The sequence below is a fragment of the Schistocerca americana genome, chromosome 2 (assembly GCF_021461395.2).
Source record: "Schistocerca americana isolate TAMUIC-IGC-003095 chromosome 2, iqSchAmer2.1, whole genome shotgun sequence".
Classification (NCBI taxonomy): domain Eukaryota; kingdom Metazoa; phylum Arthropoda; class Insecta; order Orthoptera; family Acrididae; genus Schistocerca; species Schistocerca americana.
The window spans coordinates 709088021-709115443 of record NC_060120.1 but is presented as its reverse complement, the minus strand read 5'-3'; positions in this window follow the sequence as shown (position 1 = coordinate 709115443).

Here is a 27423-nt window from a genome sequence, read left to right as displayed (position 1 = left end):
TTCCGCAAGGGTCACTCTACCCCTGATAATCTTGTCCCTCGAGTCTGCCATCTGAATATACTTTTCCAGACACCAATACCTGGGTGCTGTCCATTTTTATTTACGAAAAGCGTATGACACAACCTGATGACGTCATATCCTTGCCACATTATACGAGTCCCGATAGCGGATTTTGGCGGGAAGCATCAATTTTTGTGGGAAAATAGGTCAATTGGGCTACCTCGACTAACCTAACACTCCATCCCTTCACCCAGAAAATGGCTAGAAGTTGAAATCCCATCAGGATTATGCATCACATCAACGTTACATCTACTAACCTAAGAAAATGGCGGGAAGATAGGACTCGTGGACTACCTCCACTAACCTAAGTCCCTCGATCGCCACCTCCTCCAGTGAGCTGGTGGGAAGTTTGAATTTTGGTTGGAAGATAGGTCAATTCGCGTATCTCTACTAACCTAAGGAAATGGCGCGAAAGAAGGGCACTTGGGCTACCTCCATTTTGCATGTACTAGTCTTTACTTAAACAATTTGATGCAGTACAGCCACCCAGTATGTTCACCATGAGGTCCGGACCCCAACTGACCTAGTACACAGTACCAGCACCAGAGGGCACTACATCCGTGAGGTAATCCAAGATGGTGGTCATGACGTCAGCTGATGACGCAAGTACCATTATCTAAGATGGTGGGGAACGGCACAGGTCCCAGAAGCATGAGGCAGTGACATCCCTTTCATACTTGACACCTGGCAAATTCCTCTCAAAATACGTGTTCACCTAGGCACTGTTGCTGACACAACCAGGTGGGAGCGAATACCTATTTGCGGAGTGCCAACAGCTAGCGCAAATGCAATGATAGGGAGGTGTAATACAGCTCTGTACTCGATTGTATCCAGTCACATCCACATTTGGAGACCGTTTGCTCTATTTTTTGTATGTCTGCTCTCCAAATGTGGAGGCGACTGGGTACAATCGAGTATAGTGTTATATTACACCTCCCTATCAGTGCATTTGGGCTAGGTGTTGGCAGCTGTGCTATATTTACAAGCAGTTTTAGAACACAGAACGAGAGTCTATGCCATGATCACATGGATAGAACTGACATAAAAAAAATCGATAGAATTGTGAAAAATGAGGGGGAATAGGTGTATATTGACTGAATATATACTGAAATGCAGGGAAATTGACGAAGTACGTATCTTCTGGTTTACGCAGAACAATTTGTACATGGGGCAAGTATGTGGCAGCAATAGAAATCCGAGAAAACGTAGACATGGAAGCGAAGTGAATCAGGGAAGCAGTCAACTTTTTTCCTTCGAGGTAGCATTATACTGTATGTCTATTGAGGTACCAGTGATACACGCAAGTTGGCTACTATGTTTGACGCTTTTCTGGAAGACAGAGAACCATCCACCCCTAAACATACTTGCATCTGCGTTAAAGGATAACAGAGAGTAAACAGAGTGATCGATTGAGATGGAGCTGCAACAAGACACGATTTAATGGTAGACTGATGATGCATTATAGAGAGGGAGAAGTTGCTACGGGTCAATTTTTCCACTGTTCTGTCAGGATGCATCAGTCACATCACAGCCTGTGTTCGACTCATATACTCATATACAGCCACGTGTTCTGTATGTGATTTAAAGCACTGTCTACTTGCGATCGTTAATGGTAAAGCTGTCGGTAATCAGAGAACTTCCATCTTATGTGTGATGGAACGTGACACTTTCCTGTAAATGAACTATGATTTAGGCTATGCAATGTACTTCATACCCATGTCGCATCTAGGGTGTAAAATCAAGACTTCAGCTTCATAACTAAGTTAGCGATAGGTGCTTGTGAGGCACTGCAATCCCTGTGTATACATTTGCCTGACAGATGTGGTGTTTACAGAGTCAGTGGCGGCATGACTTGTAATTTTCACATTTCGGATACTGCTGCTATGCGTTTATCTGTTTCCTTGTAAGAGGTATCTACCGTTACTAACGATCATTTTATATAGGCCTGATGCAGGCTTCGTATAATTGTTGAACCGTGATCGGACGTGCACAGTGGACACTATACATCTCCTGAAAGCAATATTGTGCTCGTATCAGACAGAGCAAATGTTTTATGGAAATAGTTTTATTCGTTTTACGGTTCTTTAACATAGTTTATCGTAGAGAAATTGGGAAGAAGGATGTATGTCATGTGCTTGAAATATATTTCTTACATTGGAATATTAACAGCGCTGCATTCCATACGACTGATAGGTCGGAAATGCTAGGGATCTAACATTATAGCCCATTTTAAGCGCAGAACGTTGTAGCCTTAGGTGTGCATGTATTTGTCTATCTAACCAGTACCTTGCAGGTACTGATCCTAGAGTCTGGAGTAATACTTTAAAATTTATGGCTTGGTTGATTTACATAAAAATGTTTCAAACTCCATCTGTCTGGAGATCCATTGGACATAAAAATCATTCGTTTCTTCTTAACCATCTGCTATTACATCACGACACTTTCAGATCTGTTACTATACATCGATAAGGAGTGCTAACCTCCTCGACATGGGCACATCTCGAGAAATCTTGTGCACTTGGATGGGTGAGGACTCGGCAAGCTCCATTCATTCACGAGACGTGGAAAGTAGTGTTCTACTTCTGGTCAGTTGCAGATTAAATCAGTAACGGTGCTGCAGGGCGGGTTGGTCAATGACATTGGGAGGAGGGTCTTGCACTCTCTACTTTTACCCTAAGACAGCGAGAATACTCTGTGACTTCCATACCCAGAGAGAGAGGTCATAAATTAAGCACTATGCTCGATGTATTAGAAATATGTAGGGAGCTGTCTGATATACTTTGATGGTGTAGGTGTTTGAGAAGTAACAGTGAATGGGCATACTGCACAGTCATCTATCCACATTCGCAATGATACCTGCAAAGTGTAGAAGGGGCGGTTTACCTATTATATTGAAATTGGCAAACATGCTGTCACAGAATTGTTTGGGGTTGACATTACTGTAAAATTGCTAAAATTGTTCGCCCTATCAACTGTGATGCTTATTATTAGAGTACAATGATGATGTCTTTTCCATCCCATCCATACACTGGCACGCTGTTAGTTACCACATAATGATTGACTGACATCGATTGTTTGAGTTGAAGAAAGAGTTTTGGTGGAGGGACAGCACATTGTGGAGATGGGTAGCACCGAAACAGCGATCGTGTGCATGACTAGAATGTGAGGAATCAGTCTAAACAGAACGCAGAGCCAACAGGTATTCCATCACTGTGACAGATGAGTTTAAATATAGAGCTCGTGAATCACTTTCCGACAACAATTCGGAAACTCTCCACAACGCTGCAAAAATTCCCCCAATTTGCTGATGTTGTAACGCTTTTATTTGAAATCATACAGTGTGTGATGTGTGTGTGTGTGTGTGTGTGTGTGTGTGTGTGTGTGTGTGTGTGGAGTGCTATGGCAGCTGCAGTAATAACATGATTTATGTGGTGCAAATTCTAGTTTTCTGCGAGAGGCTGTGGATCATAACATCTTATTGTCAGTTTAGAATCTGACACAGACCTCGAAGTCGTGGAAGAAAACAAAAGTATAGTGATGTACAAAGCGTGTCACAGCAGAAGCAAATAATGTTTCAAACAATGAGACAGGGCCATAGGGAGCATCTAGTCTGCAGGGTACGCTCATCCTCCTACACTACAGGTGATGGAATTTTAATCTGGCTTCTGCAGTGGATCAAAACCTGTATATTTAATAGGATCATCCCACACCGACAGCAGCAGCAGCAGCAGTTTGATGGATGAATTCATTGATGCTTGGGTTGTCCCGTTAGAATTGCTAGGAGGAATGCACCCTTTCCTATTCTGGGAAGCATTGCGACATCTCTCTCCTCGGTGGACCCCCGCCTCAGCTACACATCATCACACCAGCATGGGTGCCTTGGTGAGCTTTTATAGTTCGTAATTTTTCTCTGTTGGATGGTACAGAATAACAGTGATAGCATGTTGGGCTAATATATGTGAATGGTCACTGATCTGCTTCGGACTGTAGTATCTGTATCTGGTTTGAACACGCACCACAATGCACGCATTTCCACTGAATGATCAAAACACGGTCCTGTTGCACTTACTCAGATCGTTCTGTTTCTACACAGGTTACAGAAGGGTGTGGATATGGCTTTCTCTGACTTTTTCTCAGTTCGACTTAAATTGGAAACATCACATGCGCAAAGCTGTAGAAATGGGAGCAGCTGCAAGATATGTAGGGGTTGACTAAAAACCATGTTGCAATTTTAATCTAGCAGATGGGTTCGAGAAAGGTGACTTGTTTCAAGATACGAGTGTGCCAGAAATGTGATTCACTTGTGGCTGTGACCCAACACAGGTATGTGGCTGAATGGAAGGACTTGATTCCAAATCATAGACATCATTTCTAGTGGACAGTGTAACACTAGAGATGTGAAAAGCAAGTGAACATTTCTTACGACGTCAATCAGCACACCATCTACTACTGTTTGTGATCCTTCTCAATCAGTCATCTCTTGTAACTCGGTGGATAAATCGCAGAACCTGTGACATGGTATTGAGACAGGATACGTTACAAATACTATAGAAATATCGAGCTGGAGTGGCGTGCGGAAGTTGCAGACCATGGTTTCATAACATGTACCTTACCCGAATCACTTTCAAAATTCAGTGATTTCATCACGAGGTTGCATCATGGCTTATGTGTAACAGAAGTGCCGGTCTGATAATATACACTCCTACAGTCACCGTGTTGTCTGGAAAAAATTCATTCAGAGGTAATGCCATACCTCGATTTATAAACCCAGTATAGCTTTTAACATGGATACTTGTGTGCACATGTAGAACCGCTTATGACAGTAACATACAGTAGTTTTTGGGATTGGGTTAATAACACCTGGCGGTTTGTAAGACGATTAAACCTCTTTCTCTAAGACACAATGCTAGCACTCACAAGGAAAATGTATGAGACATGCACACCCATCTAAGTATTATACTTAGTAGTAGTAGGGGATGTGTGATAGGTTCACTTTGAGCATCAGGCTTATAAACTACGTGTTTGTGTTCCTACACATGCAGACGAAATGACTGTGGAACACTGTGAAAGCAGACAAAACAGTATGTCAAGTCATAAGAATGGTAGAGATATTTCTATTTCCAGAACCATGGGCATCAACAGGATGTATTTCCGATACTTATGCTCATTGTCAAATGTCATTCTACTGAAACTGCAATCGTATCATTTAATTGCAAGTACAATGATAAAACATATATGTGACCGGTTTTCTAGGATGATTCCTTCTATGCAGCGCTGGTGATGGGAATGATTCACGTTCCCAGCTAACAGCAGGAGACATCTGAATGCAAAGGTCTGTTGGAATGCAGGAATGTAGCTGAGTTAACTGTGTCGTCCTCTAGACGGCAGAATAGCGAACTAATACTTAGTATGTGTTGGGCAGCTTTCGTTATCGCGTGGAAATTTGACAAGATTGAAAATGGATATGTGTTTGCACTGAGCCATTATTCCTTCCCATGTAGATTGTTCGGTTCACTACTTCTGTACATATTGCACCTTTATTTAGTTGAGGGAACATGCATCTAGCAGGTGAAAAAAATGTTGCCATAACATTCAGTACAGTAGAACAACTTCTTTCCCGCACTGTATACATAGACTATAGATGTACATTAAAATGGTTCTAATGGCTCTGAGCACTATGGGACTTAACATCTGAGGTCAACTGTCTCCTAGATCTTAGAACTACTTAAACCTAACTAACCTAAGGACATCACACACATCCATGCCCTAGGCAGGATTCGAACCTGCGACCATAGCGGTCGCGCGGTTCCAGACTGAAGCGCCTAGAACTGCTCGGCCACTCCGGCCGGCACACGTAAAGTTTTTCGCAGATGGGACAAGATACTAGTTACTCAGTGGTCTAGAGCACACTCCACCTCACTAAAGTTTGGGGTTTGTAGAGAAATAATTTCCAGAATATATCTTCGGAATTAAGTTGCACAAGTGATCGGTAGGATGCAGTCATGTTCTTGATCTCGAGAAGTACCACGAAATGGTATAATAATATGGCAAACCATGCGAAAATACATGTATTCTTGTAATCCCCGAGTCTGGAGATGCGTGTAGAAAAGTGAGCAAGCAAGCAGGTCCGGACCAGAAACAGTAACGTGGTCGTGCCAAGGGGAAGTGCACCCGAATTTGTAGAACAGTTCTGTCACAATGCTCGATTCATTCACACAAGATTCTTTGTGCTAGGATATAGGAGACTCTACATAGTAGTGAGAACATTTGCTTATGTTGAAAGCGGGAACAGTAACACATGATGGACGGTGTGCTACATTAGGACTGTGAGGAAGAATGCATATGAGGTTATTCTGCGCTATTTTCGTAAACAGGTTCTGTTAGGGCAATAATTTTCGTGCATACAAGCTGAGACATCAAGAAAGTGAGCATTAACTATTTCTGGGACACTATACAATTCCCGACTTCGCGGAGTTGCGTCAGTCACTCTGGGCAGTTAAGCACAGTTAGATGTGCCTTGCATGATGCGCTAGGAACAATGCACCCTGTGCTATTCGGTGATGTCAGCATCCCCAGGTACTGCATCAGCAATGGCAAAACACACATGCTGCCCAGAAGTGTCTCGCATATGGGACCAGTGTGAGCGTGCATTGGAGTTCTGTGATGTCAGTATAACACTCGGAGAACTCTAACTGTATACCTGAAAACAGATGCAACTTTCACCTGCTTGCTGCAGGTAGCAGCAGCGTGAAAGTGGTGGATCAGGTTGGTTTGTGTCCGGCGGGGGCTCGCAGCGGCGTCCGCACACTCTGCAAATAGGTCTTGGCTCCCATCTGGTTGCGTTAGCAACGGTACCTAGGTGAAGACGTATTTTGAGAGAAATTTCTCAGGTGTCGAGTATGAAAGGGATGTCACTGCCTCATGCTTGTGGGACCTAGGCATGGTTTGACAGCTGATGGCTGTGTCACTTCGTGAGGGCTGCCAGTAGCCTCCCGTGCAGTCCATTGGACAGGGTGCGGCAGGCGGTGTCTGCATACGTTGTATGCATAAATGTTGTAATATTTGGCTAGCATGTCTGTAGGCTATGTTATGCATTATTTGGACAGTTTGTGAGTTGAGCCGGCCGCGGTGGTCTCGCGGTTCTAGGCGCGCAGTCCGGAAGTGTGCGACTGCTACGGTCGCAGGTTCGAATCCTGCCTCGGGCATGGATGTGTGTGATGTCCTTAGGTTAGTTAGGTTTAAGTAGTTCTAAGTTCTAGGGGACTGATAACCACAGCAGTTGAGTCCCATAGTGCTCAGAGCCATTTGAACCATTTGTGAGTTGATTTCGTGTCTACACACCGGTGTACTGCATTATTTAGAAGCAGTTTGCAGGTCTGTACTGAAATTATTTGGGTAATTTAGGAGTTTTATGTGTGTCTGCAGAGCGTTATTTAGGAGTAGCTTACAGGTCTGTAGGCTGTGCTCTGCGTTATTTGGACAGTTTACAAGTACTGAGCGTGTACACACATCAGTGTGCTTCATTATTTTGGAGCAATTCGCAGGTCGGTGTGCAGGTCTGCAGACTGTGTATTGAGACCTCAAGCACATCAGGGAGAGTGTTTTGTGTCAGTGTGATAAATATACTCTCTCTCAAAATCCATCCCTAAATAAATTGTTCCAAAAGAAATAAAGTACACTCCTTCCTTACAATCTCCAGCAGCCCAGCGCAGGCTGTGTCATTTTCCCCTCAAGACGTCATCTTTCTTTACGTCATGGATGAGAGTGCTCTCTGGTGGCAGTAATGTGTACTTGGTCAGTTGGATTCAGTATCTCATGATGGAGACACTGCCTGCAAAATAAAGACTTATGAATAGCACAGGCAGAGTCGTTTTCCCATCATTTTCCCACACCATCTTGGGTTACATCACGGAACAGAAGACAGTGCTCTCTGGTGATGCTGCTGTGTACTAGGTCACTTAGACCTCATGGCGAACATGCTGTTTCCTGCCATCTTGGATAATGGTACTTGCTTCATGAGCTGACATCATGATGACTATCTTTGATTGTGTCACAGATGTAGTGCCCTCTGGTGGTGCTACTGTGTTCTGCGTTAGTTGGAATCTGGACCTCATGGTGAACACACTGGGTGGATATACTGCATTGTTTAAGTAAAGACTACTACTGTTGTGTGACTAGGGGCTCCCATTCGGTAGACCGTTCGCCGGGTGTAAGTCTTTCGATCTGACGCCACATTGGCGACTTGCGCGTCGATGGGGATGAAATGATGATGATCAGGACAACACAACACCCAGTCCCTAAGTGGGAAAATTCCCAACCCATTCGGGAATTGAACCCCAGCCCTTAGGATTGACATTGCTGCACTAACCACTCTGCTACCAAGGGCTGACTAAATAAAGACTGGTACATGCAAAATAATAAAGACCTATGTCTAGCACCAGTTGAGTCCTCACCCCACCATTAGTTAGGACGACTTGTTGGTCAGGTGACTTAGGTTAGTGGAGGTAGCCCAAGTGTCCTTTCTTTCGCGCCATTTTCTTAGGTTAGTAGAGGTAACTGTGGTGTGGTGCATTATCCTGATGGAATTTTAACTTCCTAACATTTTCTGGGGGAGGGGAGAGGGGGTTAGGTTAGTGCAAGTAGCCCAATCGAGCTATCTTCCCACCGAAGTTCAAACTTCCAGCCAAATTCCCCCATCTTGAATCACGTCATGAGCCATTGCCAAGTCTACACACTTCCATCTTGGATGATGTCATCGCCATCATCTTGGATACATCTGGAAACAATGCAGAGTGGGCTCAATCCCCTTCGTCCCAATACTGACGATGGGCACAGTTGCCACAGTGGCCATTCATATTAGATAACAGCACAAACTTATATTGTGACCATGTTGTCAGTAGATGCCTGTCTGTCATTGTGATGTGTATGCGAATAACCTCAGGCACGCCAGTCTGCCACCACTCTCTTAGCTCATTGCTCTCGTTACGTATGTCACGACGATACGGGAGACGAAAGCTGTATTCTCTATTGCAAATGCCAATTTTACCTGATTTTTTGTATATCTTAGAGACGTCAGACTTAATTCTAGTTAAACTTGACAAAATTACCTCAGATGAGGTTCCACAGTCAATCTATGTATATAAAAGTCAATGTGCTGACTGAGTGACCCATCATCGGTCAGCACAAACCTCTAAGGATAGAAACTTTGAATTTGGAGAAGGTTTTGATCTTATGCTAAAGGCGTCCTTTAAGAAGGGATTTTTTGAAAAACTACACTTACGGGAGTGAAATAGGGGATGAATTTTGTTTAAATATGCTGCCACTACGACACTTGACGATAGACGTACGAAAACTGGTATTTGGTTTCTCGGTCACAGGTAAAGAAATTTGTGTTTCAGTATTCTTGGAAATTTAACGCCTCTCGGGGTGAAAGTTTTTTTTTCAAAATAAACAATTATTAAACAACTACTAAAGTATTTTTAAAGCTACACCTATGATAATTGCTATTTGACTTCTCGACTATAAATAAAAAAATGTGTTTCAGTGCTGTAGTAAATTCAACCCCAAAGGAGTTGAAATCGGGCGTGAAATGCTATATGAAAACATTTCACTGTGAAATCATTTTAAAAGCTGAATCTTTGAAACTTGGTATTTGTTTTGTCGGTTAGAAACGAGAATATGTGTATTTCACCCCCTAATGGGGTGTAATGGGACCAGACTGATTCACTGATTCGTCATTGCTCGGCCGATAACGCTAAGATTATGAACTTGAAATATGGAGATGGTACAGGTGTCGTATTACAGGCATCATTTAAGAAGGGATTGTTCGAAATTACACTGTTAAGGCGGTGAACTAGAGGATGCAAGACTTTAAACTGGTTTTCTATCATCACGGAGAGCGGAACGCTATGGTAGCTGTATATAGACAACACCAAAATGTCACTAGTTTTGAACCTCATCCGTCAGATGCTAATTTGAGCTCACAAGTGTATGAAGATGTTAGCATATTACTGTTTATGTGTGGGAATTTTCATTAGATTCTCTGTTACAGACTGCAAATACTGGGTTCTTTGCACTTTTAGTGCTCACTGATAACATCTACGATTGAATTCGAACGAACGTTGGTAGACGGCAGCCACGTTTCGTGGGTCGCTACGACGCGAGCAGTGACTACCGGAGAAAAGTCAGGAAGCGCAGCGTTTATTGTGACAGACGTCGTTTCTATGGCGGACGGTACCTAGGCTTGATGCCACTGTGACCAGTCGACCCACGAGTCTCGGTTTCTGCTACACAAAGCAACAAATGCATTCTGAGACCACAGTTCGGTCCCAGAAACGCTGTATAAATTCCCCGTACGCTTCAGCTTGGACAGTGTGTGGAATAGGTGGGCGATATTCTAGGCGGACTCCTGATGTACAGCATCTCGCCGTTCCTCACGCGTGTGCTTGTCTACAAACAGGACGGAAGCTCGGCCACACGATCTGCGGCATGTTGCTCCCAGGAGACGCGTGTAGCCGGCCGCGAAACGGGTTTGTTGCTAACCTGCCACACCGCAGCTCGCTCGGCGTCTCCTTAACCCAAGGTCAAGTAAGTTCGGGGCTGTCCAAAACACGCACTCAACACTTCGCAACTGTGAGTCTACAGCTGATAGCATAAGTTTTTTTGTTAATTTTTTGTCCTCGAAATGTCGCTCATTCAGAAAGCTTCTAATACACGAAAATTGAAAACAAAAAAAATGGTTCAAATGGCTCTGAGCACTATGGGACTCAACTTCTGTGGTCATCAGTCCCCTAGAACTTAGAACTACTTAAGCCTAACTAACCTAAGGACATCACACACATCCGTGCCCGAGGCAGGATTCGAACCTGCGACCGCAGCAGCGCACGGTTCCGGACTGCGCGCCTAGAACCGCGAGACCACCGCGGCCGGCTATTGAAAACAGATTCTGGTCGTATGTAAAGTACACCAGTGGCAAAAACCAGTCAGTACTGTCACTGTGCGATAGCGATGGAAATGTTACCGATGATGGTACCACTAAAGCGGAATTACTAAATACAGTTTTCCGTAATTCCTTCACGAAAGAAGACGAAGTGCATATTCCAGAATTCGAAACCAGAACAGCTGTTAGCATGAGTGGCATAAAAGTAGATATCTTAGGAGTTGCGAAACGACTCAAATCACTTAAGAAACGCAAGTCTTCCGGTTCAGACGGTATACCAATCAGGTTCCTTTCAGAGCATGCAAACACAAAAGCGCCTTTCTTAGCAATCATATACAACCGCTAACTTGACGAAAGGTCTGTTCCTGAAGACTGGAAACAAGCACAGGTCACACCAACATTTAAGAAAGGAAATAAGAGTAACCCATTAAATTACAGACCAATATCACTGATCTCAATTTGCAGTAGGATTTTGGAGCATATACTGTACTCTAACATTATGAATCACCTTGAAGAAAATAACTTATTGATACATAACCAACACGGAGTCAGAAAATATCGTTCTTGCGCAACACAGCTAGCTCTTTATTCCCATGAAGTAATGAGTGCAGTCGACAAGGGATCTGAGATCGATTCCATATTCCTAGATTTCCAGAAGGCTTTTCATACCGTTCCTCACAAACGACTATTAATCAAATTGCGTGCATATGGAGTACCGTCTCAATTGTGTGACTGGATTCGTGATTTCCTCTCAGAGAAGTCACAGTTCGTAGTGATAGATGGTAAATCATCGAGTAGAACACAAGCTATATCTGGCGTTCCGCAAGGTAGTGTCATAGGCCCTCTGCTGTTCCTGATTTACATAAATGATCTAGGTGTTAATCTGAGCAGCCCCCGTAGATTTCTTGCAGATGACGCTGCAATTTGCTGTCTTGTAAAATCACCAGACGATCAATTCCAATTACAAAATGATATAGAGAGAATTTCTGTATGGTGCTAAAAGTGGCAATTGGCACTAAACAAAGAAAAGTGCGAGGTCATCCACATGGGTGCTAAAAGAAATCCGATAAATTTTGGGTATACGATAAATCGCACAAATCTAAGGGCTACCAATTCATCTAAATACCTAGAAATTACAATTACGAGCAACTTAGATTGGAAAGACCACTTTGTTGGCAGAACACTTAGAAGATGCGACAAACCCACAAAGAGACAGCCTACATCACACTTGTCCGTCATCTGCTGGAATATTGCTGCGAGGTGTGGGATCCTTACCAGGTAGGATTGACAGAAGACATCGAAAAGGTGCAAAGAAGGGCAGCTCGTTTCGTGTTATCGCGCAATGGGGGTGAGAGTGTCACTGATATGATATGCGAGTTGGGGTGGCAGTCACTGAAACAAAGGCGGTTTTCTTTGCGGCGAGATCTATTTACGAAATTTCAATCACCAACTTTTTCTTCCGAATGCGAAACTATTTTGTTGACACCCACCTACATAGGGAGAAATGATCATCATAATAAACTAAGAGAAATCAGAGCTCGAACGGAAAGATTTAGGTGTTCCTTTTTCCCACGCGCCACTCGAGAGTGGAATGGTAGAGTAGTAGTATGACAATTGTTCGATGAACCCTCTGCCAGGCACTGAAGTTTGAATTGCAGAGGAACCACGTAGATGTAGACACAAGTTACATTCTAATTGAAGTCCCATACTTTTTCACATCTATGTGCGACACGGACACACATGTACATATGAAACATATTTGCTAGTGTTCATATTAATGAGAATTTAAGCTGGAAAAAACACATTTTGGAACTGTTACGACAACTTAGTTCATCTACATTTTCACTCAGAATCACTGCAAATGTTGGGGAGAGACAAATCAGTAAGTTGACTTTTTTGCTTATTTTCATTCAGTAATGTCATACGGAATAATTTACTGGGGTAACTCATCTTTTAGAAAGAAAGTCTTCGTTGCTCACAACCGTACTGTAAGAATAATATCTGTCGCTCACCGACGATCTTGTTGTAGACATCTGTTTGAAGAGTTCGGCATTCTGGTTACTGCTTCACGGTATATTTATTTGCTCATGTATTTTGTTGTAAATAATCCACTACAGTTCAAAAGGAACAATGATGTACACAAGTAAAACATAATGAGGAAAAATGACATTCATTACTCCACATTAGATTTGTCCTTAGCACAATGCTGTGACAAAAATTTTTGATAGCTTACCCGAGACGTAAAATGTCTGACAGACACCAAATAAAAATTTGAAAGCTAACCTAAAAGCTTCTCCTTGACACTTCCTTTCAGTCTGTAGAAGAATTTCTATTACTTAACGGGTAAAAGTTGGATAGGAACCACAAACCCACATCTGAAAAAAAAGAACTAAAACTACTTTATCAATGTTCAGCACGTAGCCATATTCAAAAATTAAGTTGTGATGCGTATGAAAAATAGCTCGTTCCACATCATTACGATTTATCGAGAAAATGATGCACGGAACATGGAATTAACTGACGTGTGCTTTATGTTGCATTCACTATGTGCACTGCCGGCCGAAGTGGCCGTGCGGTTAAAGGCGCTGCAGTCTGGAACCGCAAGACCGCTACGGTCGCAGGTGCGAATCCTGCCTCGGGCATGGATGTTTGTGATGTCCTTAGGTTAGTTAGGTTTAACTAGTTCTAAGTTCTAGGGGACTAATGACCTCAGCAGTTGAGTCCCATAGTGCTCAGAACCATTTGAACCATTTTGAACTATGTGCACTTGGTATTAAACATAAATAGATGCAAGGAGAGAACCCCTTACATCCTAAAGTTGTTGCTGTTATGAGTATTGTCACGATGCCAAATGGGGGTAGGCAACTCTATGGCAAAAATATGTGTTAACACAGATTAGTAACAACAGAAACTTCATATTACCTAACTGTACTACGAATTTGGTGAGTGACTCTAGCTTTGTGTCGCTTGCACTGATCTGTTTTCAGCTCTGGTGCAGTTCTGACTCCATTGAACGATGATTTATAGCTTTTTAATGTTTGCTTATCCCGCTTTAAATAAATAAATTAAAGCTGCCCTTGAGTAAGGAATGTGGCTGCATATCGCAAATGGGCTCTTGACCACAAATGTTGCGTTGACGAACTGTACAAACTCGACTTCAAATGAAAAGTCCTCTGAGAGACAGGTAACTCATCCCGAAAATTTCTTCAGGATTCTTGAGCGTTGCTGATGGCACGTATTGCACACAATATTGTGATGATCCTCACACACAGGGACCTTACACGTTAAACAGTTGCTTTTCGTCATTCTTCTCAGCTTATACCTTCAGTCTCAACAAATGTAGCGTTTTTCAGCCTAAGATTATGATGATGATGATGATGATGATGATGATGTTTCGGATTGTTGGGCGCTCTACTGCGCGGTTATCAGCGCCTGTACAAATTTCCAACCTTTACTCAGTCCAATCTCGCCACTTTCATGAATGACGATGAAACGATGAGGACAACACAAACACCCGGTCATCTCGAGGCAGGTGAAAATCCCTGACCCCACCGGGAATCGAAACTGGGACCTCGTGCTCGGGAAGCGAGAACGCGACCGCGAGTTCAGGCTAAGAGAGGTGGGTTGGGATGCAGTTCTTTGACCTGCGTTGGGAATTGCTGGTGGAGGGGTGACGTTCCCCTTCCTTTTGTTCGGGTATCGTTCAAAGATGTTTGTAACCTCAACACGTTCTCTATTCTCTGGTTTACGTGCCGGCGTTGCCCTACAATACCCTTCCTTCAGTGAGCCATTCCTACGACATAGCATCTGCAACGGAGAACAGGAAATACAGTCATTCCTGTCTCTGACATTAGCGTTTGGATTGCACCAAGATGTATTGGAAGTTGTCTGCAGAGGACGAAATTGTGGCTAATGACTGGAAAGCTGCTGAAGAGCTCTTCCACCTTGAACCATTATCGTTACTTGAGTTCTCCACATTTTTCAGGCCAGTATTTTCGGGGTGAATAGTTGACTGTTTTGACTTCTCCTTGTTTTCCCCAACAGATGCTTCCTCCTCAGTTTGCGTCACCGTTGCGTTGAGTGTTTCTTCTTTACAATCTGATGCAGAATGTGTAGCGATTCCACCTGCTTGGTTTCTTCATTGATCGTTTGTTTGTCCTCGGTGTCGACGTACTGCGTTGCTACACTGGCTGAAAAATGGGGTTTGTAATTTGGACACTGACTACTGTGAATAATGTAGCCGACAGATGCACAGTTGCGTTTCACTGTCCTCTACTTTCACTTTTTCACAAACCCCCCATATACACAGTTATACGGCCAGTGCACTATTCCTCAACTTCCGAAAAGCGTCATTGATAGGTTGCAGGCGAACCTCCACATACTACTACAGAGGAATAAAATCTAACCACAAAGTTCACAGTTGTAGAAGAATACTCAGGTACGTATGGAGCAGACACAGTCACTGTTTTAACACACGTAGCCGGCCGGTGTGGCCGAGCGGTTCTAGGAGCTTCAGTCTGGAACCGCGCGACCGCTACGGTCACAGGTTCGAATCCTGCCTCGGGCATGGATGTGTGTGATGTCCTTAGGTTAGTTAGGTTTAGGTAGTTCTAAGTTCTACGGGACTCATGACCTCTGATGTTAAGTCCCATAGTGCTCAGAGCCATTTAAACAATTTAACACACGGCCTAAGTGTGTAACACTTATTTCACAGATAAGTTGAAGCATTGTTGTTCTAATCAACACAGGTTACTCTTGTGGAGTTCCGGCCGTGGACTGACTGTCTCAGGACCAAAATCGGGCCCTAATATATCATCACAATAATAGGTGCTGAAACTACACATTGTTCGAACTTTAATTTACAGAAATTACAGTTAAAACTTAACTCATTAAATTAACTGAACACATCGAAAAGTTGCGTCTTTATAACAGTTTCTTCTACTGCAAGAGTCAGGCCAAATTATTTGTTTAAATCATTAAATTAACAAATACCATTACGCAAACAATACTTTTGACAGAACTGTTAATTAGTTTGGAATTAATTCAGGGCTGGTTTTGCTAACATGTTTTCGAATAGAGCCAAATAGATACTTTAAGATTACTAGTATTTCGTCATCCAAATGTTTTTAATTAGTACAGAATTGATATTTGTTTATAAGTCAACAGTAGAATTTAAGATACAAAGCAATTACTGATTTCACCCTATAACGAAAGATATTAACTAGGAATAGTCAAAATAAACTAGAAAATCAATTACATACATAAAACTAAGCACAAAATTAGATCTGGTGTTAAATTCTTTAAAACTGAGCACCAACCTTTCTCTTACATTAAAATGCAGATTCTTATCACGTATGCTAGTGGTAAATAATTAAAAGTAACAAAACGAATTTAAGGAGGCAGATGGCAAAACAAGAGAGGAATTAAAATTATCCCATCATGCTTCGTCACAAGTGGGTAGTGTCTCCTTGTTCGAAGTTGGAACCCTTGTCAGAATCATCAGGCCAAGATCTGATTCCATTGCATCCATAACACTGTTTTGGGTAATTCATCAGGACCTAAAAGGAAATGTAAGTTATGTAATAGGTACCACAACCCACTTAAAACCAAAACGCTGTTTTCAAAAAACATCCAATCAAATACCTAGAGCAAATTGGTGGCTAATTACTGAACGTTCGTCGAATCGTTGACCCCATTTTGTTCATGAACACTAGTCGTTAGTCGTTTCGACGAATCAAAATTTACGTACACCCTATACTTTTGTCGATTCGACGCTATAACTAAGGGGCGATATATGGTTTACAGCGTAGATCACTTCCGCCTGCGGAATCACAGAGCCAACTAGAATTCGCCAGACTTGCATGTTATCAATACGAACATACCATAAAACGACAAAGCGCAGAAATTCAAATGATGTATCAATGCTTTGACGACGTAACGACATTCAATACAATACAATGTGATGCGCAAGTTAAACAACAACAAAGGAGGACTTTTCTGACAGTTTCACTTGCTTGTACGAGCGTTCTATCCGTTGTACTCAAGTGGGGGAGGGGGGCGGGGGCGAGGTGGTACGTAAGCACTTGAAGCATTAAAACCACCTTAACTTTCCCGTTTCTTTTTATTAATCCATTCTAGGTGCTTTTTGGACCGACTGATGTAGGTATAAAGACTATAGCTTACGAGCGTATAAGTGAGTGGAATGCTTTTCATTCAGTAATTTACACTTACTTTTTCGAAGTCAGTCTTTTCCTTTCTTCTTCACTCACTCAACATCCCATGGTCTTTGGTCTCTATCTGTTGACGTACGAATTGTGTTGCATTCGTTGTTGGTAGCACGTAAGAGTCAACTGGGTTTAGCTGGTTACATTTTGAAACTGAGGTGAAAAAAGCCGTGGGATACCTCCTAATAACGTGTCGGGCCTCCTTTTGCCTGGGACAGTGCAGCAACTCGACGTGGCATGGACCCAACAAGCCGTTAAGTCTCCTGCAGAAATACTGTGCCGCGCTGCCTTGAGCCTATAGTCATCCATAATTGCGAAAGTGTTGCCGCTGCACGATTTTATGCACGAACTAACTTCTCGATTACGGCCCATAATTTTCGATGGGATTCATGTCGGGCGATCTGGGTGGACAAATCATTCGTTCGAACTGGACACAATGTTCATGAAACCAATCGTGAAGAATTGTAGCATGGTGACATGGCATCGTTGTCTGGGGACATGAAGTCAACGAATGGCTGCAAATGGTCTCTACGTAGCCGAACATAACCATTTTCAGTCATGTGGCCGGGAGGATCTTGTCTATTCCATGTAAGCACGGGCCACGCCATTACGGAGCCACCACCAGCAGCTTGCAGATTGCCTTGTTTGCAACTTGGGACCATGGCTTCGTGGGGTTTGCACCACACTCGAACTTTACCACCAGCTCTCACCACCTGAAATTGGGACTCATCGGACCAGGCCACGGTTTTCCAGTCCTCTAGTGCCCAACCGATATGGTCACGAGCCCAGGCGATGCGCTGCAGGCGATATCGTGCTGTAAGCAAAAGCACTCACTTCGATCGTCTGCTGATATAGTCCACTAACGTCCGATTCGCCATACTGTTTCAACGGGTACGTACCACATTGATTTCTGCAGTTATTTCGCGCAGTGTTCTTTGTCTGTTAGCACAGACAACTCTAAGCAAACGAAGCTTCTCTCGGTTGTTAAGTGAAGGCCGTCGGCCACTGCGTTGTCCGTAGTGAGAGGTGATGGCTGGAATTTGGTATTGTTGACAATCTCTTGACACTGTGGATCTCAGAATATTTAATTCCCTAACGAATTTCAAATGGAACACAGTCACCATAAACTGCTTTCATTCTATGATGAATCTCCTTTGGGGTGACACCTTCTGCTGTCAAGAATTAAATGACTGCACGTTGCTTAAATCGCACTGACCGACCGTCTGCGCAGGGTTCCATACTTTACACTGCAACAACACAACCGTTCAATGCTAAGGCTACCCGCCAACTGGAGCTGTAGAGAAAAGACTACGAAGCAAGCCAGTACCTGCCGCATACTAATGCTGCCAACTGTTGAAGAGTTACAAAGGTGGAGGCATTAATTTTCAGTAAACTCTCGTATAAATAGAGAACAACACTGGTGGAAGACATGACACATTCCCATAAAAGTTTCCAAGTGGGTGGTAACAGAAATAATTTGCTTTTCCTTTTGCATAGCGATTATTTATTTACTTATTTATTTTGTCTGACAGTTGACTTAGTGGGATATAATAGATCTACAATAATTTCTCAGTCCCTCAAAAATAATTATTTTTCCTCGTTTAGAACGTTGCAGTAACCATTTCCCTATGCTTTACGAAATGTGAGGAATGTCTGTTTTGTCGGATAGATGGCTGCAGTGTACACTTCTTTGGTGTACTGTTATGGTTGTGTCGTTACAGGTAATTATGAGAATGAAAAGAAGGGAAAGAGACGGTGAAACCAGTTACTGCTCTCAAATAACGCCAACAGGGCCGTTGAGCTGAATGACCCCATCGGACGCGCTGATCGCTGTCAGTAGTGTCAGTATATGGATAATGTGCAAAAATTCAGCATTTAAAACAGAACGCCAGCGTTCAATATTCTGATCATAAACGGACAGCTGTCACTCTTTTCCTGCCAGCCAGACATTCGCCGTTACTATTCGTACCTTCATCATGATTCACCACAAAGAATATTCTCAGCTTTTTTTAATGCATTTATATGGTGGACCATGTAGCGTAGCCCTCTTGGCAACACATTTTTATCTACTTGCACTCTTACTCCAGACCTTTACTTTATTCATAGCCATTATTTAGTAACAATGTATTTAACGCGAGCGTTGTTTTTTTATGCACACTTGATCTCTTTATGTACGATAACATATGAATATCTGCAACAAATTTCCCATCACAGAACCAACAAAGCCCATGTATTCATATTTAGTATGGTGACCCTTATTTCTTGATTTGTCTTGCCCTAAGTAGTATGTAAAATACAAATGGAGAGTAACAGTGTTAGCAAACATGACACATCGCGAGAAAATTTTCCAAGTGCATATCAACAGAAAAAATTACTTTCCCTCTTGCATCATGATTATTTATTTTTTGCTATTTCGTGGAAAAATAGACCTCGTGAGAGGTAATAGCTCTTCAATAATTTCCCAGGTGCACGAAAATAATTACTTTTTTAGTTGTTTCTTACGTTGCAGAAACAATATTAAGTTTCAAAATCAGGCAGTTCTTTGCTACATGGTTCGGGCATCTGTGTTATTTATCACGAGTAGGTGTAATTTTACAAGTTAATCAATATTTCTGGAAATGTGAGCCACCGTGTGGAAACAAAGTTTTGATCTACTTACACTTAAACCAGTTTCGTCACTACTGCACACATTTATTTTCTAGTTTCTTTTACACCATTTTGTGATGTGATTAAAGAGTTGCATACATGTGCTTGCTGCGTATCATGTTGTCTGCTTGAGATCTGTTGTCTGTCACATGCAAATCATTTGTGCTGGTTGAGTTTCTCCCATAAACATAAACTAAAATTTATGCTGATGTTCCGACGTAGATCTTCCAGTTCTAGGTGTCTGACACACATATGTAAGTAATCTACACTTGGGCTCTTGGCGTGAATTTCCATTTACGCTTATAGGGAAGCCATACTATCACCTCTCAAGCTTCACCACGCATACAATAAGGCAACCAAAGCTATATGCTGTAACTACGTAGATGTGAGGGACAGTCTGTAGGACACATTTGTTTGAGAATGTCTCATTATGACTCTCATCAGTTCTTATGCGTGGCGTGAAACTCTTTACGAGGACAGATATTTAACCTAGGTGCGTAACAATAATAGAGAAGGTCATTGTTATCCAAAATATTTCTCTCTGTTTTTCTCCATTTCTGCCACAAGCTAGTTGTTTACGTTCAGTAAGGATTAGAGCACAATGAAGAAACTCGAGATGCAATTTAAATGTAGACTAGAAAGAATACTACGAACTACCTGCGAGAAATACGTTGCGAAACTGGCTTGGGACTTCCTAATGGAATTGCGTAATGACAAAAATAATACAATGGCCGACGTTTTATGACGAATACGTATCCAAGCTCATAATTTTCTACAAATGTACTGTAGGTGTTAGGAGTCACAATGAATATGTACCTTTGAGTAATACAGCTCTGTGGTCCAATATAATATAAATTGCAGGTAATATTTCTATTTATTGAAAAGCTTCTTTTTTGGGCTGTGATAGAGCAAATATTTGTATTTCTTCCTAAACAAGAATGTCACAAAACAATTGAACATGGCAGTCTCTCTAAAGCATACAACATGGGGCGGAGGCTAGTATCCTGCTTGGGTGACATAAATTTTGCCCATAGTAAACAATCACCTAGTTGTTATTTAGACGAAAACATAACTTACCGCGAAAAAAAGTTTGCAAATATTTTTATTATATTGTTTTTCGATGCACCCACACACGATTTTATTCTTTTTAGAAAAAATAATAGCACAATTGACGACAAAGTCTGAATATGAATCCATGGTCCTATTTTGGCACTTTATTCTGTAGGTCCGTCTTGATCACACTAACTTTTACACTTCACTATTACCGGTTTCGCCTAATGCCATATTCAGATCATAAGATATTCTGATGCAGTATCAACGTCCAACTAAACATCTAGGTACATATTAAGTGCTCAAAAATAGCACAGTTTAATTTATTGATCGGCTACCAGACACATAATTTGCATTATAGATCGTCACGAGGTAGACGCAAGCCGTTGTGTAGCTGCCATGTTTGAAACTACGATTACACCATGTTAGCCGAGCACGCTTAGTGTCTCTTAGTAAACATCGGAAGCCACGATAGGCGCGTAGTTGACTAAATATCGCACCCTTTCGCTATGACAGAGACGGTTTCCCGCACCGAGATTCATCCATCTGCTGCGGGTTCGGCTCTCCCGTGGTGCACTCACAGCCACCGGCAAGGGCCACACTGGATCAGGGCAGACGTGAGTCTCGTGGCGGCCAACGCTCGCGCAGCTCACTCGAATGCTTCGGCGTGACGTCAGCGGATAATTTGTACTGCTACGAAAATTGCACACGGACCTCGCCAATCTGCAGGAGAGGAAAAAAGAAAAATTAGCGGTAAAACAGTCTGCTACGTGTTCTTACTGTAAATACGCGTAAAGTATGCCGAACCAGTTTCATTGACTTCGTTGTCAAAAATAGACACAGCAAGAGGAGCGGGAAGGGGGGAGGGGGGGAGGGTCAGGGTCGCTGAGAGCCAGGAATGGCAAGGTGTGTGATTAGGCCCCATCTCCAAGTATAGCAAACCAGTTCTATTGTGATTAAAAAAAAAAAGGTTTGACACGATTTAAACATAACGTAATTCAGGGAATACTGGAGATACACAAAAAATACTCATTCGGATGAAATTTAGAACAAATATAATTTCATATTAAACGCTCTATACATCTTCGCAAATAAAATCGGTACGTGCAAGACAGCACACGGTACCCACACGTTCCAAAAAGCCGCGCTATTTGCCCCGGGGTCATCTCTCGGGTTCTTTGGTCACAGAGATACGAGTGCAACTGTTTTGGTTATATCTTGGCTTAGCGACAATTTGCATACCCATCAGAAGGACTAGCATGCTGTAGCTGTCCTACGGTGCAAGTTCAAAATTTAAACATGACACACTTTCTCCAGTTCAGGCATATCGAGCACATCGGTTGACTCTTTTGCGTCAGATGTGATCAAGGATGGACCTATGGTTACTTACAAAAGCACCATTTTTTCATGAGTCATTCCTAAGAAAACCGCAGAAAGCGACTTTTAGATACGAAAAGTACCATTTGTGGGGATGGCCATTTCTATAAATTCTGTTCATCGAAAATCATTGAAAACCTTACCGTATGTTACTAAGATGATATTCTCGGAGAACGTCGAAAATTTTTTCCGTATCATTATCCGTTATCAATACCCAGAGGTTGAGAGGTACTATACTTACGTAGAAAACCGCATAAAACGGTTATCAACCATTTTTGAAACGTAGGTCGCAATTATCTAGATAACTCACCATGGCAGGTGTATCAAATTTTTGCTGTACATTTTTCATACATTCATCTAGAAACGCCATTTTCCCGTTTTTTCGAACATCTGCAGCTTATAAAGATACACTCCAAAAAGCCATGATTTTTGAATACTCAAAGCACCAATTGTGGGGATAACTACTTTTATAATTTCCATTGATGCTAGAGCATCGAAAATTTTACCATATATGTTCTAAAGATGATACTATCGGCGAACGTCCAACCTTTCTTTATATATATATATATATATATATATATATATATATATATATATTATTATTATTATTATTATTATTATTATTACACATTACCAAGATGCAGAGGTTCAAATTTGTCGTGCTTGTGCAGCAAAATAAGTGTTTAAAGTCCGATCTAAGGTGTAAATATAGTTTTAACTGACTTTGTGAACACGTGACAAGAGTTGTAGGGTCATCGCAAGGGTTCTGAGGTCACCAAACTACGTTTATAGTCTCAATTTGTTCACCAATAAAACTTGATGTAGCGCTGTATAATGGCCACTTGACGCATATACAGATACGCCCAAAGTGGTACTGCAGTAACAAAAAAAAATACCCTAAAAGGAGTCTTAGCACGCCTGATAATAACTTAAAATGAATACAAAAAATAACGTAATACTGGAAAGACTGGAAATTTAGAAAAATATTTCTAATAACATTTTTACTCTTTCATGAAGTCATAAGACGTGTGCTTTCGACGAGCTGCGATCGATAAGCAAAGTACTTAGAAAAAAACTCACTTTAAACGATTTCGTGTTAATCTTATATTACCCTTGCTTATTTGTTGTTTGTTTTTCAAAGTTTATCACTGTGTCGAATTATATTAGTGAACAGCCAGAACTTTACTGACCTATACCATTCATTTGACATTTGACATAAGCTGTATACGCTGCTGTAGCAAGGCAACGAAGTAAACCTCTTGAAGAGACTGACAGAAAAGTGGGGAATCTGCTGCCTTAATCCACACTTTCGCCTCTCTCGCCAAAAATGTTGGGATGGGAAAATATTCGCGCTCTTTTGTGCTGAAAGGGAGTAACACAGAGACTGTGACGAGTGCCAGTAGGAAAGAAAGAGGAGACTGTGACGGTGAAAGAGAGAAAGTGTCTGTGAAAGAGAAAGAGAGATGGGTGAAGACAATAGCAGTGCCAGTAAAAGGAACGGGAGGTATTGACGGTCAGTGAAAGAAAGTGGTAGTAAAAGAGAAAGAGATGCGTAGACGTAGAAGCAGTGGAAAGAAATAGAGAGGAGACAACTGAAATGAAGAATAAAGATGAGTGGGCACCATACGCAGACTTGGAGGGTCTGGTCCATCCTAGACCGGCGAACTTTAACACGTAGGTGTAGGGAAGGTGAATTTTGCGCAGTTATTTTAAACTTGTGGGTAAAAGTGAAGATATAAGTTGGACCCCTCCCCCCCCCCCCCTACACACACACACACACACATAATTGACGAGTTATGGTGGAGACAGTGGCAGTGGCAAAAAAGGCAAAAGGGTACAGTGTAATTGAGAGATGAGACAGTGGCAGTGGGATGCACCGTGAGGACAGTGGGAGAAAAAGGACACAGAGGGAGAGACAGAGAAGTGGCAGTGAGAGGGAAAAGGCGATGCTGAGTGTGAAGGCTTCATTACAAAGAGAGACTGGATAAAAAGGTTTAGAACGTTCTGTGTTAAGAGTGCCAATATGTTAGCATGCCAAAATTTCTGGTGAAGGCGGAATGAAGACTTAGGCAGCTGGTTAAAGGGTCTTTTCATCAGGAACATATTCGCCTCTTTGTGCTCTCAAAGGAGCATTTTTCCTCTGACTTGTACTACGGTACTCTATGCTTCAGGAAATATTGCGGGCAGACTCAAAGGAATTAACTGTTGTTCACGGTGCAACAGGTTGAATAAGTTACTGTTAACAGTACTAGCTTCGTTTGCACGTCGGATGCAGTGTTATCCCATATTAAAGAACATGTGAACATTCCAGGAAATTCTACGGACTGTGACATGTCATTGCAGTGTATTTAGAAAGCGGATTCCGCTGAGCAAATTGCTCGAACATTTCCGACGCAGAGCAGAAAGTTTTCAAATTGGTACATCAGAGTAACTATTTCTAAATTTCTGATGTCATCGAGGAAAAGAATATAAACATTACCGGTACGTATCAATAATGCAGTGTCTACAAATGCTTAGGTTTCTGTACGAAAGTCAGTGCTCATCATTCCGAGATTAGATGGTTCTGCTTCAGCTGTTATTCTTACCATGGAAACAAATTGTCACTGTTGGTCACTGAACATCGGCTGTGAAAATTGTTTACTTTGCTTCTCTTTTAATAGAACTGACACTGAAAGTTAAATTTGCTGCCTCCGGCACACCGCCCTGCGGATCCGAGGGTTAGAATAGACCCGAGGCATTCCTGCCTGTCGTAAGAGGCGAATAAAAGGGGTCTCACACGCTTCGGCCTTTATGTGATGGTCCCCTGTGGGGCTCGACCTCCATTTTTCAAAATTTTCCCGAAGAGTGAGCCAATTGGCGAAGGGCGCCTTATATGGTGCATTATGTCCATCATGCTCTGAGACCTATCGCATCTTTCGTCGACGTGGATCTGCACTTCTGCTCATTCTCCAACTGTTGGGCGAGGTCACCTCCGTGGGTGCGAGTTTTTCCGTCAACTTTGCAGTATCGTTTTCTACGCTGACGATGATAATGGAGTTGTTTTCTTGGTTTCACCTGATATCTTGCACAGTCACCAGTCGGTTGTGATGGGGCCGCCCTGTACCCTATTAGTTGTAGCCCTCTGACCACAGAGGGATCGCTCTGCTGATGCCTGAGCCGTTATCTCCCCGCGTATGCTGAGGAGTAAATGCCGGTCACCCTATGGCATCGGCACTCCTGGCAATGGCCATCCTGCCAGGTGGCCTTTGCTGTGGCTGGATGGCGCCAGTGGGGTGGGTTGGGGGGGGGGGCGGTCGCCTGGTCAGAGTGGGAGGCATCAGGGCAGATGACACGCAAAGAAGCGTAGTACATCATCTCTTGCTGGTGGTCAAACACCAGCAGTCTCTAAGCATTATGGACAATTCAACACACAGAAGTACGCTCCCAAATTGTTCCCCTCTGTGGCCACACCCTTTCTGTGGCAGAAAACGCAATCCCTCGCTCTTTAGGGTGCCCCTGGTGAAAGGCAGTGCCTTGGTGGTCGCTGGAAGTCGCTGAAGCAATTAAGGAGCGTCGGCGTCGGCGAGCTCTACAGCGGTAAAAGCGGCACCCTTCCCTGGAGCGCCTCATAGCCTTTAAACGGCTCTGTGCTCGCGTTCGCCAACTTATCAAACGGCGAAGGTAGGAATGTTGGGAGAGATACATCTCGATCATTGGGTGCCATACGTCACCTTCCCAAGTCTCGGTGCCAGACCCCAACAGGTGTTTCCAGTGATAACATAAACGGCATGTTATCTACAGACGCAATCGCGATTTCCAAGCACTTTGCTGAGAACTATGCTCGACGCTCTGCGTCGGAGAATTAACCCCCAGCCTTTCGCACTCGCGAACGGCGGCTGGTAGCGAAAGTCTTCTCGTTCACTACTCGCTACAGTGAATCCTATAACGCCCCATTTACAGATTTGCAGCTCCTCAGCGCCCTTGCAGATTTCCCCATCACTGCTCCTGTTTCAGATCGAATCCACAGTCAAATGATTAAACATCTCTCATCTAACTACAAGCGACATCTCCTCGTCATCTTCAACCGGATCTGGTGCGGGCGTCTTCCCATCCCAATGGCGGGAGAGCACCATCATTCTGGTGCTCAAACCCGGTAAAAACCCGGTTGATGTGGATAGCTATCGGCCCATCAGCCTCACCAACGTTCTTTGTAAGCTGCTGGAACGTATGGTGTATCGGCTGTTGGGTTGGGTCCTGGAGTCACATGGCCTACTGGCTCCATGTCACGGCGGCTTCCGCCAGGGTCGCTCTACTCCATATAATCTTGTGTCCCTCGAGTCTGCCATCCGAACAGCCTTTTTCAGTCGCCTATACCTGAGTGCCGTCTTTTTTGATTTACAAAAAGCGTATGACAAGACCTGACGTCATATCCTTGCCACATTTTACGAGTGGGTCTCAGAGTCCCGCTCTCGATTTTTGTCCAAAATTTCCTGTCACTTCATACTTTCCGTGTCCAAGTTGGTGCCTCCAATAGTCCCCCACATATCCTGGAGAATGAGGTCCTGCAGGGCTCTGTATTGCGTGTATCTATAGTTTTAGTGCCCAGTAACGGTGTAGCAGCAGCTGAACGACCATCTGTCTTACCTTCTCTGTATGCAGACGGCTTCTGCATTTCGTACTGCTCCACCAGTAGGCGCCTACAGGGAGCCATCCACAAGGCGCAGTCATGGGCTCTAGCCCACAGTTTCCAGTTTTCGGCCGCAAAGTCGTGTGTTATGCACCTCTGTCAGCGTCGTACCGTTCATCCGGAACCAGAACTTTATCTTAATGACGATCCAGTCACTGTAGTGGAGACATATCAATTCTTAGGACTGGTTTTCGTCGGCTGATTGATTTGGCCACCTCACCTTCGTCAGCGTAAGCGGGAGTACCGGCAGCACCTCAGTGCTCTCCGCTGCCTGAGCAACACCAACTAGGGTGCAGACCGCTCTACGCTGCTGCAGCTCTACAGAGCCGTTGTTGAATCCCGCCTTGATTACGGGAGTGTGGTTTATGGTTCAGAGGCATCCTCAGAGTTGCGTTTACTCGACCCAGCGCATCACTGTGGCGTTCGCCTAGCGACAGGAGCTTTTAGAACGAGTCCGGTGA